This window comes from Chelonoidis abingdonii, chromosome 1 (genome assembly GCF_003597395.2).
Source record: "Chelonoidis abingdonii isolate Lonesome George chromosome 1, CheloAbing_2.0, whole genome shotgun sequence".
NCBI classification, from domain to species: Eukaryota; Metazoa; Chordata; order Testudines; family Testudinidae; genus Chelonoidis; species Chelonoidis abingdonii.
Window position 1 is genome coordinate 98150301 of NC_133769.1, and position 15364 is coordinate 98165664.

Here is a 15364-nt window from a genome sequence, read left to right on the forward strand (position 1 = left end):
TGCCCTGTGCTTGCAAAGAAAGATAAACATGACACTAATACCAGTGACAGACTCATATATTCAAGCGATGATGATAGTTGATCCTGTCACTGCAGTATTCTCTGATATCAATTTGAACTGCAGATAAGCTAAGCGGGGGCGGCATGGCCATCAGGACAGAATTAAAATGTGCTGCACGGGCGGCTGATTTTCTTCCCTGCTGTTGCAGGAGAGAGACAGAGTGAGAGACAGTTTTCTTTGGTGGTCGGAACCCAAGCCTAGCGCACTCAAGCAAACATTCCATTCCAGGATTTAAATTATCCCTGATGAGTGCCCTGTGATTCATTGGGCTTTGTTGAACCTCCATATGAAGCTAGGGAAGGTTGATGTCTCCCTCCTTTTCCTCTCCCCACACCCTGTTTCTCCCCTTTAATCATGATAAATATATTTTAACTTGCTTGATTAAGTCAGCCAGGCAATGCGCCCCTAATCTGCAGTGATCAGGGTTCTGGAAGTGTAACGGCGAACATGCTGTCTTTCTATCAGACAGAGAAATAAGGGGTTGCTAATGCAGCCCCCATTAACAACTTTGTACAGAATCATTTTTTCCTAACTGCTCCTAAAGAGAAGGCACTTGAGGAATACTGTCTGATATGAACATATTCTGAATGATCTCTTTCTGCAAAATTGACCAGCTCCCCTCACTAACCCCCCAAATAAATACATAAAGTATGAAAAATGTAGCCACTTCCTTGTATTCAAGAGGCTTTTTGATCTCATCATAACTTATCTAGTTAACTGTCTCTCAATTTTTCTCAAGGTTCCTTGTAAGTTTTAGTACGGTCTGTTATGTATTTTAATGCAAGTCAGTGTTAGCTGAATACCAATCATGTGCTTCAGTGCGTGAAATGTGCACGCATTTGTACTTGTGCTGTGCACACATGTAAATCTGCTTTTGTATGTATGGTGTTTGCACTTAGTGTGCATTTAGGCCACAAGTGTGGAAATAAACTGCTTATATCTCTGAGTACATATAGATATGTGTAAGGAAATACTGTGTAAGTGCATGAATGTACGTCTGAGATTGCTGTCATGCATATATGGGTTTGCATACATGCGTATATACTCTAAGGGCCATAGCCTCTGCTCTGACTGATCAGTGGCACAAGGCTGAAATACAGGGGATGAAAGGTGTCATTTGGCCATCTTTGCACTCTGTAGCTCAGTGGTGGGCAACCTGTGGCCTGCAGGCCACATGCAGCCCATCAGGGTAATCCACTGGCAGGCTGCCAGACAGTTTATTTACATTTGCACAGCCACCCACATCTCCTGGTGGCTGCGGTTCCCTGGCTGCAGGTTGCCCACCACTGCTGTAGATCCTGGGGCTAATTAGCACAAATCAGGTCTCCAGGGTACATCTGAGCCCAATGTACATTTAGACCAGCCCCAGGGCTGCTCTAAAACATAGCAGCTCCAAATGGCCATTCTGGCAGCCCATGACCAGCTGGACATAGAAGCATTCTTCCTATATTCCTTACAGAAGAGGTTGGGATAGAAGGTGTCAAAGATGATGCTACACTTCACAAGGATTCCGCAATCCAAAGAAAATCCTTCAGGGTGCAGAAGCACTAGCATTAGAGCTTCTTTGTGCTGCTGGTATGGTGCAAAGCAGCCAGAGTAGGACTCAGGATCTGGCCCGATGGGCCAGATTTTCAAAAGATTTCAGTACCTACAATTGGGTCCAGATTTTAAAAAGAGCTCAGCTCCTCTTTAGGCACTTGAATATGGGACAGATTTTCAAAAGTGTTCAATACCCAGTAGTTGCCATTGTGACACTCGTGGATGGATAAAGAGCTCAGCACCCAGCATGTACACTTTTCTGAAAATATAGCCACTTATTCTGGTGCTAACTGAGAACTGAGCTCTTTTGAAAATTCTGGCTTATATGTCTGTACCTGCATATGCACTCTGTGTGTGCATGGATGGTATCCTTACTGTGTCTGTGCATGTTTCTCTATTTTATAACCAATAATAATATCTGTAATTATGATTATCCTTATTTTAGCATACCTATCTTATGTTTTCAAAGCATAAGTTGATCTCCATGAGGGTCAGGAAAGAATTCCTGTCACCATCAACAACTGACTGGGTACAAAATAGGAGAATTTCATTTCTCTTTGAAATTTCAGGTACTGGACCATACACAAAATACAGTACTGGGCATTATAAACCAATTGTCTGATCTGGTAAGACAAATTCTGTATTTCTACTGCACCCTGATATATAGGAATACATTACTATGACACGTCTGAACGTGGTATGAAAGTCTGCTAATATAGACAAGCACATGAGATTGCATTTCAAGTCAGTTACTGCACGTGCTTCACCATGCTAGCAGATACAATTTTGTGTAAAATAGGAAGCAGAATATCAGTAAGGTAACTGCTATTTTCCTTACTTTTTCATACGATTGAGTTTGGCAACACAGACAACTGTGAAAAACCTGTAACTCTGCAACTAAAATTACAGTCTGTGCCAGGAGATATAATTTTGCACAAAGTGGAAGCACAGTTAACACAATAAGGAAATGTAGCATTCCTTTATCCTTTTAACTGTAGTTCTATTTTTGCACTAAATTGCCTCTGATTGTACAAGCTGTGGTTTATTACTGCACAGTTTTCTCTTTTTCTTTCACCTTTTTTCCTTATATTTTATCCTTTCTTTTTTAATCTTTAACGTAACAGTTAAAATAAGATTAAATACCACAACCTAGGTCAATACAAAGTTAAGTATGAGAATTTAGCACAAGTATAAGAAATCCCATAATTAAGGTTCATAATAGCAATTTTAACTTGGCAACATTGTACATACGAGGCCAATTTCTGCTCTCAGTGACATTTGTTCAGACCTGAATTTGATCCACTCTGTATACAAAGGAGCACATTGAACTGCAAAAACAGCAACTAAAACTGCTACTATAGATATGTACCAAGTGGTAGAATTAATGTTTCCTTGGGGGCCTTAATTTATAAATGTTCTGACTTCTATATTTACACTCTGAACCTCAGTGTTCCATTAACACTGCTTTTTGTCTGAAGGCTTGCTTCTCATTTAAGTATAGGCTCCATTACAATGCCAGAGTGGTGTAACAGGGCCATATGTTGAAATTAGAATCAGGCCCTGAGAGAGTGTTTTTGCATGTGTGAATGCTTGTGCAGGGTTTTTAAAGTAATTAATTACAATAACGGATTTTTTAAAAATTAAAGGTGCAGTTCCAAGAAGAAATCCATTTTCTTTTCGACCAGAAGGTAAACGTGGATACCTTCTTGGATTTGTCCACACACAGAAATTACACCAATTTAACTAAAGGCATGGCAATGATTTAGGGCTTGTCTACACTTGAAAGTTAATTTGGATTAAGGGAGGTTGTGAATTTAAAGAGCAATAAGAGTGTTCACACATGGAGTTAGTCTGAAATAGCTATTCTGTAATCATTCCATGTATAGATAAATCCTTAAACCAGGTCAACTTCTGAAAAGAGACAGGCCTTGGAGATTCCATGATTCCCATTCCCACAGTGTGAGCAGTGATGTTGCAACTGGGGTGACCAGACAGCAAGTGTGAAAAATCAGGACGGGGGTGGGGGGTAATAGGGTTCTATATAAGAAAGAGCCTCAAATATTGGGACTGTCCCTATAAAATCGGAACAGCTGGTCACCCAACTAGGTCACCCTAGTTGCTGTGGTCACCCTAGTTGCAACCATCACAGTAGCCAGTTTAACTGAAGCCTTGTCTGCAACCCCTGCATAACATACAAATATAATTGCTAATTTACCCTATCTGTGAGAAAGTGATCAATTGCTGCTCTGTACCAGGGAACCACAAGGTTTCCAGTCCTATTTAATAGAATGCATGTGGCAAAAGAGGGAACTCTGCTTAAAGGTTGTGAATGAGTCATTTGACATTTCAGGCTGACTGAAGTCATTCCACTACATTTATTTCTGATCTTGATGTGCTACCACATTTGCTCGTTAAACAGAATGGGAAGAAAAAGATTGAAATTATCTGCTACAGAATATGTATGCAAGACACATAGGAGGTACCAGCTAAGGCATGACTTGATGCATGTGTGAGAATGTGAGCTTGCAAGTACATCTGTTTGTGTGAGAGTGTCAGTGCGTGACTTTGATGTTGCCTCTGGGTGTGCGAGCAACTGTTCTGTTATGCATGTATGTCTGAGCATGAGTGGGCATCTGTGAATTTGCTTATAAATTTACTTCACACATAATTATGAGCCGAAGTGCTGCATACATGTAAGCACAGGTCTGAGAGTTTGCATATGAATTGCCCTGTGTGTGCATGAGCACAGGCAGTTGTGCTCTATGCATGCACATGGAGGACAGTGAATGTATGTGTGTGTGTGTATTAACATGACCAGGAATACGGGCATTATGGCCTGATCCTCCAAGGTGTTTAGGCATCTAACTCCCATTGAAATCTGGTCCCAACTGAACATTCAATGGGAATCTATTTAAAGACCCCCGAGGAAAGGATAAAGGACAATTTTTTTCAAATCTGACCTAAATTTAGACTCTTAAATTCATGTTTAGACTCCTAAAACAAAGTGGCTTGATTTCCTGAGGTGCTGACCCCCTGCACCTCACACTGATTTCCACTGGAGCTGTGGGCATTCAACACCTTTGAAAAATCAAGGTCACTTTTATCCAGGTGCCTCAATATGGGTTTAGGAACCTAACTTTAGGCCCCCAGTTTTGAAATTCTGGCCAAAAAATTGAATGTGTACTGATTTTAAAAAGTAATAGATAAGGTAATAGCAATAGATAAAGACTTTGCTGAAATACTGCACAGGAAATAATTTCAAAGGGTGGAGGAGGTGAGTGGAAAAGATACTTATTTGAGTCTAATCAAGGATATGTCACAAGAAGAGAAGGAAAATATTACTGAGAAGAATAACTCAATGGAAATCCATGGACTCATTCTCCAAGAGATTAGATCACAAACAGATCGAGCAGGGCAAAGGTGGTGAGGATTGGGCAGAGCCCTGGCATCCTGCCTCAGGCTCGAAACAGCCACATCAATTTTTGCACAGAGCTTAGAATGTATTTGTGCCGGCAGCAATGGTTGCAGGGACACTGGAATAGACTTGAAGCATGCTATATGGGCAAAGGACACTGTCAGGATAGACGTTATTTTTAAAATCGCCTAGTAACTAATATTGTCTCTAGTTGTTAAGACTTAAATATTGTTAAAAGGCTTACTGTTTTTTTTCCCACCAATCCTGCAGTTTATTTAATCTGCATTTCATTAAGCCAGCTCAGTGAACTCAGCCTGGTCGTTTCTACTCTGGGTATAATCATTTTTGCCCAGCGCTGCAGTTTGGGTTCACAGTGTTGCAGGGGGATATTTAAATCCAAAAATAAAATGGTTTTAATTGAAATTAAACTATACATTCATGCCATTCCTTCTGATATTAAGTTTCATATTCTCTACTTTCCCCCCATCTAAACATTGGGCTTAATTTAAGGTGACTGCATTCTATTAAATAAAGCCGGTAAAAGGGCACATTCAGTTCAGGTTCAGAAAGTCTAAAAACTATGTTCTTTTATTTATTTGGGTGGCAGCAAGAAACATTAATTCATTGTTAATGCAGATCAGCCAACAAGACTATGCTTGTATTGGCTTTGTAAAATGGATAAAGTGGAATGAGGTGTAAATCCAATTCCAATAGGTTATCACGATTAGAGAAACAAACAGCCATATTAATAAGTCCAACAGACACATACAGGCCTTAAGGCAGTGGGAACTCTGCATTTCCATCATGCTGATGATTAAACCAGTGGAGTCTCCCCAGAGGGGAACTCCACACAGCCACATGCACCTTTCATGAAAATGCACAGGCCACACATAGGGGGCAAAAATGGGTGTGTTGGGGGGGGAAATGACCAACGGAGACACCCGTAGTACAAATCCACAAGGACAAAGAATCACATCTGCTACTTTACCACATACTCAACAATAGCCTGATGTGACCCAGCTGTATGCGTGTCCTGAGCATTATTTCCTTTATGAGGTAAGGTTTCCATCCCCCCAGCTCCCTCAGTTATATGAGCAAAACCCATTTATTCAGTCTTTGTCCACATGTTCACCAATGGGTATGTGTGACCTTAATTCTAGTGACTTGCGCATATGAATTGCAATATATTTAGGTGATCATACACCAGTTCTCAAATAATGCAACAAAATGTCATACTTTTTTTATCACTTGTGCTTAGTATCTTCCGCTACTCTGTAGTGCTCTGTGTTTGCCAGAGTCCCCTCCGAACAACCCTCCCAAACAAAAACATTAAAAACAAAGCAAATCATGGAATTAACCGGATATTTGCAGCCCATCACACTGCTGATCCTACTTTTGTGGTCTATCCCTATCCCCTCCCCTGTGTTATTCTTGTCTATTTAGACGGCAAGCTCTTCGGGACAGGGACTGTCCACTACTCTATGGGGCTAGCTCAATGGAGCAATGACACTTTACAACAGCTGATTTGCCCCCGTGTTTGCTCAGTGCCGAGCACACTGGAGCCCCATTCTTGATCAGTCCATAGGCACTGCTGTAATAAAAATAATAAATTAAAAAAATAGAGTCCCTGAAAGTTGTTTATATACCAGATGTTCAATAAATGAGGCAAGTGTTCTTTTCAGTGTACACCTTATGAGATGCATTTTACAAGGCTGTAAAACACTGGTATGATGTTATATTCTATTATTTGAGAACTAGCCTTCAATGACACAATTACACGCTATTATACAGCATATGAACAAGAGGCTAAAGTTCTTGTTAGTATTTCCTGACGTTTGAATGCTTAACACTCCTTTCATATAACATTTTTTTTAAAATAGAATTTTTTATGAGTTTTTGAAAGAAAAAGGAAAATCCAGTATGGGAAACTATTTGACTACACACCACCAGATGGCTCTATCTAATCTACTTTACAAAGTCTGCAGGAAGGAGCCTCAGGAGCTGCAAACTTTAGAAGTTGAGCAGCCTGTACCCTTCAAGATGCATCACAAATGTGGTAAGGTCTCTGCAGCAGGATAGCTGCCAGTGACTCTCTGAAGAAGAGCTCTGCATAAGCTCAAAAGTTTGTCTCTTTTATCAACAGAAGTTGGTCCAATGAAAGATATTATCTCACCCACTGTCTCACTAATATTGTGGGAACATCACAGGTACAATACCACCGCAAACAAGTGGCTCTCTGAGCAGACTAGCAGTGAGTCTTAGAAATGATACTAGGATGAAATTCACCCTTCTGCAGTGAACGAGCACAACGGCCATGGGCCATTTAAATGACATTTCGGCCCTCAAAAAAGGATTTAGTGGTACTTCGGTGGCAAATAGAACTTATGTTGGTTCCTGACACCAGAGAGAATTTTATCCAAAGGCAATAAATCTAAAAACATCTACAATATTGCATTTCTGCATTCTAGATGAAAAAAATAACCTACTCTTACTGTACACTGGTCTCAATTCTCCTATTTTCTAATGCCATTTCTTCCCCCCTCACCTAATCTATCTGCCACAAGATATGGAAAGGTGCAATGGTCAATTTCAATATCATGTATAACATGCTATAAGTGATTATCTTGCAGGCATTTTTTTAAAACCTGAAGCTATTTCAAATTAGTTTTTATAAACAAAGGTAACAATCTGTGCAGCATATATCAAAGTCAAAAGCTCTAAAAGCAGTCACTGACTCTCGGTACCATATTTCTGAGTTGCTCCACCTGAGACAATTTGGACTTTGCCCAAGTGTTGAGCACCACCATTCCAGATGGTCAGTGTGAACTGCAGGTGCTCAGACCTTCTGAAAATCAGCTCAAGGTGCTTAAGGCTGGTCACCAAAATGTGACATACCCCAAATTTGTGGTCAATTTTGAAAATGTGGGCTCAGCTATTGTTTACACTGAGTGAGAAAACATCATTGTAAAAATCCCCTTCTGCCCCAAATCTAAAGAAACAATTTTAAATAAAAATCCAGAGGTGAGTGGGTTGATATAGCAATAATAAATAATAATAAATAAAATAATAATAATAATAATAATAGAAAAATCACCTTTCATCCTGACAGACCCCAAAGCATTTTTACAAATTATGGATTAAATTCAGGCCCTACATATTTTTGTTGTACTGATGGGCTGCAAACTTAGGGAAAATGTCCGCACAAATGCTGCCTGTCATAGCCCTACATAGAATAGTACGCTCCCGATACCTCTTATGCAAGATTATTCCTGCTAAAAGTAATCTAATCAAGATGTAGGGCAGCTGAGACAGGCAGCATACATGCTACAACATGTTAGCCATGTCCCCTGACCACTACATCCACCTCAAAGCACCTGTTCTGAGGCTGCAAGTGACTGGCAGACCATTAGTTGCACCCTGCGTGGGAACCTCTTTTCCCCTCTGTGCACATATCATTTTATCTGAGGTGGAACACAGCACCTCACAGCAGTATAAGAGCAGAAGTAACAAATGCCCATATAAAACTAAAAAGTTAGATACCCAGAATCTGTCCAGGAAAACAGATTAACATTTTAATTCTTATGTACAGGGCTAAAGGATATTTAATAATAATAGGGTGACCTTCACTTCTATTCCTCATTTGAAAGAAGGATGCTTGGGCAATCAGTTCAGTAGTGACTTGGAGGAAAATGTGCCAACTACACAAAGTCATTAACATCATTTCCTGAAGTGCTGAGGTTTCCTTGGATGTTTCCTCATTCAAGGACTGACCAGATCCTACCTGATGAATTCACAATGTACCTAAAAGAGCTAAAACTTTGGTTACCATCATGGTACTCTCCAAATGTCCCCATAAGTCTTGGGAAAATGCATAAAACTATAAAAGCTCTTCAACAGAATGTGGAGACAGAGGGAATTCTCCAGCTCAAAATGGCTTCTCTAGTGATTATTATTAGGCTTGGCAGAATTTGATTTTTATTTTTTTCTAATTTTGACAATTTTAAATATTCCCTCCTTCTATTTTTATTTTTACACTTGTAGGAGATAGGGGTTAGGGCAGTGCTGACTGCAGGGCGCTCATTGTGCGGCCGAGGGGCCAAAGATACTGGGGCGCAAGGTGTGGGGGAGACACATCTATACAGCCCTAAGAGAGAGAAACCAGGTTTTCAGTTTGGAATTTAGGTACTACAGTCATTTCCTCTCATCACATAACATTTCTTAGAGTTAACCTTCACAGGTCAATTCCTCATCGTTTTGCCATTCTTAATGAACCTGTTCCTCGGACGTTAACTGCCTCTAGTTAGACAGTGGTTAAGTGGTGCACAGCATGGGTCTCTGCTCTGCAGAATAATTAAAAAAAAGTTTATCCTCCTTCCCCCCCAAAAAAACTCAGACTCTTTCAAAATCATTCTCTCTCTCTCATTTATTTTTAACATCCTTCTAAAAACAGTGTTTACAGTGTCTCTCCTTCAGAGACAAGGAGCTGGGTTAGAGCCATAGCAAAAATATGCATCCCCCTCCCAGCTACACATCTGCTGTAATGAGAACACAGCAATAGCTGTAGCAGAACAGACATTGGTCCATCTAGCCAAGTAACCCATCTCCATCAGTGACCAAAGTCAGAAGTATTTAAATAAGGCATCAAACGCTGGAATGGTCCTCTAGCTGTATCATGGGGGATCAGTTTATGCCCTGAATTATGAGGGGAATAGTCCTTGTAATGTTTAGCTTAGCTACTGTCACTGCAGATTCTATCTGTATTCATATGTACGTCTAATACATTTTAAAAAAATGTTTGAAATGCAAGTACCAATATAAAATGTAAAACAAGTCAGTATTGTCTAGTGGTTAAAAAACAAGATCAGGAGTCAAGGTTCTCTTCCCAGCCTGGCTACTGATTTGTTGCATGTCCTTAGACAAGCCACTTCACCGCTGTGTGCCTAAATTTCCTCATCTGTCAAATGGGGATATTAATATTTACCCACCTTTGTAAAGCACTTGGAGATTTTAGGATAAAAAGCATACACAGTGGGTACAAAAGGTTATTGTAATATAGCCTCCACTGGAACTAAGGGGTAATGATAATGGAAAGGCACGCTTACTAGGACTGACGAAGAATTAAGTTGAATGAGTGAAGAAGTCTCCTTTCTATAGCTCTCAAGTGTGCTGCAAAATTAAAGATTCTGAAAGAAAGCATGGGATTTGTGGGACTGCACATAGATTGATTGGACTGTGTCTGCGGCCGTGCACGATCCTCCAGTCAGGCAAATGATGATGATTATACGCTTCATACCATTTTAATCAGCTGAAAGTTGGCTGCCAAGTTAGGTTTCTTTTAAACCACAACCAAGGCCTGGAGAGAAGGAAAAATGGGAGAGGAGGACAGTAGTCTTAACACAGTTAAAAAAAATCCGAAATATCTGGAAGGATCAAGAGTAGCTAATACTACTATGTGAATGGCAACACATTTGCCACTGTTTGGGTACTGTGGCTAACTTCCAGTGATTATGTACAACAGACATGGACTATGAAGGTAGATAAGGGAAATCAATATTTGGCTGTGAATCACACGCATCTAAACCAGCAGAAAAATTCAAGGATAGGAGCATTATACAGGAAAGAAATGGGAAGAAGGGATGGAGGGTTATTTTCATTCTGCCCAGAAATAACAGTAGAGTCAGAAGACACTGCCTCCAGCTAAAAGTGTAACAAAACAAGACAAAGCAGCTGGCTGCGGGGAAAGAGACATTCTTACGATCTGAAAAGAGAGAAGCAATAAAACAGCAAGACGGACAACTGAGATGAGCAGCTGAGGCACTGGATACTGGGAGATATTCAAAACTTTGAATTGGCAGAGCGCGGGACAATTTTTATCTTGCATAGGAACATCCCTCAAATGGAATCATTTTAAGGAGTAGAGAGCATCTAGATAAAATACTATTAGATTTAGAGGGGCTATAGTCCACCTAGCCTTCCCGTCCAAATCTTTCCTGTTCTGCTACTTACACAAATGATAGTAACACATAGTTGTATGGACGGTTGTTGTAGTTCTGTTGGTGCCAGGGTATTAGGGAAACAAGGTGGTGAGGTAACATCTTTTATTGGACCAACTTCTATTGGTGAGAGAGACGAGCTTTCAAGCTCACGCAGACCTGAAGAGCAAGAGAAGTTGGTCCAATTAAAGGTATTACCTCACCCACCTTGTCTCTCTAGTAACACACAGCGGCTAGCATTATGACACAAGTGCTCTGTTCTGTACCCACAAACCTACCTAAATTCCCTTACCTGGTGTGATTGCCAAGGATGGATGTAAGAAAGGCAGAAATGCAAATTAAAGTCAGTATAAATAAGAACCTCAGGTCTGCGTTAGAGGGCCAGGGACGAGCTTTACTTTCCTGGATCTACATTGTAATAATAAGGAACATGCGTTCCCCACACCTAGCCCCTGATCCATTTCATCTGTACCCCACACCATTCATTTACCAGCAACCTGGCCAGTAGGGAAACATTCTTTTCCAGACAAATGTAAATAACAAAATTGTTCCCACCGTTGGTGCTGAAAGACCGTTTGGAATTTTTTTTTTTTATTAATTTTTCTTCTGATGAGAGGTGCTGGATTAAAGTTTGGAGACTGAAGTCCTCCAGCTGTTCCCAGAATGGGCACACCACATGGGCAAAGCAGTGTGAACTTTCGCCTCATATACTACTATCACCATGTATCTCAACCCTGCCCTGAAGGGACAGTGCCTCTTAATAAATAGAGCATGTAGCAATTACAGCACTTTGAATCTCCAAAATGCTTTACAATTACTGACTAATTAATCAGGAGGGAGAAGTTGGGGTGAATTTTAATGGCCCAGTCACACCTTGGCTTCTTTGCTGAGATGGCTCTTGTTGTCAATGATGATGGCGGTTCTGTGATGTAGGAGTTGGAGTTCCCCAGCTCATATCACATAGGATACTACAAAGTATGAATGTTCTATTTGTGGGGGGCAGTTCAGACAATAGTGCCAAAACTCTGGCTGCAGGGGGCATCTAGCTCATGGAGGGCCCTATCCCAGCCAGGATGCTCCAGTGGAATATTTTGTAGAGAATAGCTGCTTTGTGCTGACTGAGAGCTCTATCAAGATAACATTAAGCCCCTGGGGAATCTGGATGTTTTCCCTTTTATCACAGCCCTGACTGAAAGACAATGCAGTTTTTTTCCCCTTCTGATTTAAAGGAAATCTCCTGCCCTTATTCTTCCAACACTCTCAATACACACACCGGTTCTGGACACATTCCCATCCCTCCCCAAACTGCCAGGATTAGAAGTTTGATGCAAGTGTGGCAGATGTGCAAACAAACAATCTCAGGCCTTACCGCTGGGGTGTCAGTTGCATAATGTTGCAAAGGGCCTCAGACTCACTTGAACTGGCACCATTTGTTGTTAAAGAACTGAAAGCAAATGTTATAATAGTCACATACCTTTGAGAGTAGGGAAGACTGAGAAAGAGTCTTTGCTTTGCTTCTGGTTGTTATATTCCAGACTTGCAGACTCTATGATGAAATAAAATGATATTGAACAGCCTGCATTTCATAAAGCCAGCTGGTTCTTGTCTTCAGATTAAGCGCTTACCAAGGGTAGATGCTTGTGGAGCCATTCAGGACCATACAACAAACCTTTCATCCTGTGCACCCTCCTCTCTTCACCATGAAGTTCAGCCAATCAGGCAGTCATGTGCAAACCACAAACCACGCAGGAACTAGTAGACACGACAGCTCACAGCCCTGGGCGTGGAGCTTAGTTAGCTTAGTATGGTTTTGTTTTTTCACTGCCAGGGCTAAACCGATATCATAGGAGTTTTAATGAATGCTACTGCAGTTCTGTGCTCTAATTGCATTTAATGCATTCTCCTGTGCAACCCAAGACCTACTTATTGCTTTGGGTTTGAATTTAGGACTGACAGGTCCCGAGTCTCCTTTTTGAACCATATGGGGCCATTAAAATTTAGTCTGATCACCTCTCAGTCAAATCAACATGGCAATGTGATAGCCATAGTGTAACCAGTATTCTAATCTGTGGGTATGTCTACCACCAAAACTCCCCCTTTGACTTGATACCGTCCATCATGTGCATGTGTGTGTGTATGTATGTGTGAGTGTGCATATGCCTCTGTTAAGAGAGTGAGAGAATTCACAGGCAGCTCTGAGGTGGGGGGAGCACACTACAGTGAGAGAGATGGGTGGGTGGAAAAGCAGCAGAACTATAGACCAATATTTTAGCAACCTCTGAAATGAGTGAGACTTGGGATGTGCGTTTTGGCTGCGTGCAAGGGGGTGTAAAGCTCTCATTTCCAGTAAGTGGCGGTTTAGTTGGGAAAACACATTAATTCATTTATCAATGTATCAGTTCAGGCAGGAGTTATTGTGTTAACTGGGAGATCTGGATGAGGGGATTGAGATCTGGAGAAGGCAGCAGTGCTGACTGTCCAAGTGGTTGTAGTGGTGCTACGACCTCTCTGCACCTTTGAATGTCACCTTTGTTTACACTGTGCAATGTTTATGGATTAAAAAAAGTATAAAAATTGTAAAAATAAAACTAAAATCATAAAAAAGGCAGGGGGAAGCTTTCCTCTTGTATTAGGGAGGCCTGAAAATCTATTGATGGCTGAAATTAAGGGGTGGAGCCTAGCAGAGGTTGAAGTTCTGTCAGTCAACTGTTCCCCTCCCCACCTCACCATTACAAAATGTGGCAGAGCTGTCCCTGCCCCTTCCAGCAGGATTCCCAGGGCTGGTAAGACAGAGGAGTAGCTAGAATTCTGATTGGATGTGAAGAAGGGGTGGGGGTTGGAAGGTGATTGACAGCCGCTTTGAATGCAAGATGAAGGGAGAACATTGGGTATGAGCATTCTGATTGGAGGAGGACAGGGAGAGGCAGGCCTTTGCAGCTGATTGATGGCAGTTTGAATTTTAAGTGGGAAAACGATGCCTACTGGTCGCTACTGTTCAGTTTTCCTCAGGTAATGAGGGTGGGGTCCGAGCCCAGCAATGTGAAGCCTCTGCCTGGCCATGAACTCTGCTGCCCTCCGTCAATTAACCCCACTCGTTAATGAGAGTGGGGCGGGGCCTCTCCCTGTTTAAAGCTTGTCTTGCTCCTGCTTGGGCATCTCCAGGGCCAGAGAGAGTCACATGCCATGCCCTGTTTTTACCTTCAGTTGTGTGTGTTGGGGGCAGTGAGAGCATCCCCTGTTCAGGAGCCTCCCGTGGCTGCCCTTTCCTGGATGTCACCTGCCTTCACAGCCACCCCCTCAGTGGGCCACGTTACCGGGAGCAGCCACTGATGGCAAAGGACTGGCAGGTCTAGCCTTATGCTCCTCAGGGAGTAGGGTTGGATTTAGGATTGTGAGGACCTGCCCCCCAAGGGGTAGTTTCTGGAGTGGAGAGGCCCCCCCTCAATCCCGCCCTTCCCATCCCTCAACTCTCCTACCGCACAAGGCCAGGGACAGCTCCAGCTGAGCGATCACCTGTCATAACACCCATCTGCCTGCAAATAAGAGTTGTCCTGTCAACCATGGGCTCCCTTAAATGGCAGGTTTAATTGACCCAAAGTCAGGTCTCACTGAACTTCCATGCTGCCGTGTCTGGAAACCACCATTACTTCAGGCAGGTATGGAACCTACATAAGAAGTAAGGAATGGCCATACTGGGTCAGACCAAAGGTCTATCTAGCCCAGTATCCTGTCTTCTAACAATGGCCTATGCCAGGTGCCCCAGAAGTAATGAACAGAACAGGTAATCATCAGGTGATCCATCCCTGTCGTCCATTCCAAGCTTCTGGCAAACAGCGGCTAAGGACACCATCCCTGCCCATTCTGGCTAATAGCCATTGATGAACCTGTTCTCCATGAATTTATCTAGTTTTTTTTTTGAACTCTGTTATAGTCTTGGCCTTCACAACATCCTCTGGCAAGGAGTTCCACAGGTTGACTGCGCGTTGTGTGAAAAAATACTTCCTTTTGTTTATTTTAAACCTGCTGCCTATTAATTACATTTGGTGACCCCTAGTTCTTGTGTTATGAGAAATAACACTTCCTTATTTACTTTCTCCACACTAGTCATGATTTTATAGACCTCTATCATAACCCCCCTTAACCATCTCCTTTCCAAGCTGAAAAATCCAAGTCTTATTAATCGCTTCTCATACAGAAGCCATTCTATGCCCCTAATAATTTTTGTTGCCCTTTTCTGAACCTTTTCCAATTCCAATATATCTTTTTTGAGATGGAACAACCAGATATGCACACAGTATTTAAGATGTGGGCGTGCCATGGATTTATATAGGGGCAATATGGTATTTTCTGTCTTATT

General features: G+C 41.7%; 1 protein-coding gene across 2 annotated transcripts in view; it reads right to left on the reverse strand.

Moving 5' to 3' along the window:
* The window catches only part of GRAP2 (GRB2 related adaptor protein 2), a 38885-nt gene extending 26204 nt beyond the window's left edge, over positions 1 to 12681 (reverse strand). The window contains exons 1-2 of one of the 2 annotated variants that reach the window (XM_075068156.1): positions 12633 to 12681; positions 12482 to 12553 (exon numbers count right to left, since the gene is read on the reverse strand). The gene's annotated coding sequence lies outside the window, so the exon portion shown is untranslated. Of the gene's footprint in view, positions 1 to 12481 lie in introns of both variants that reach the window. The other variant, XM_075068157.1, reaches the window with a different exon arrangement.
* Between the last annotated feature and the right edge of the window lie 2683 nt (positions 12682 to 15364).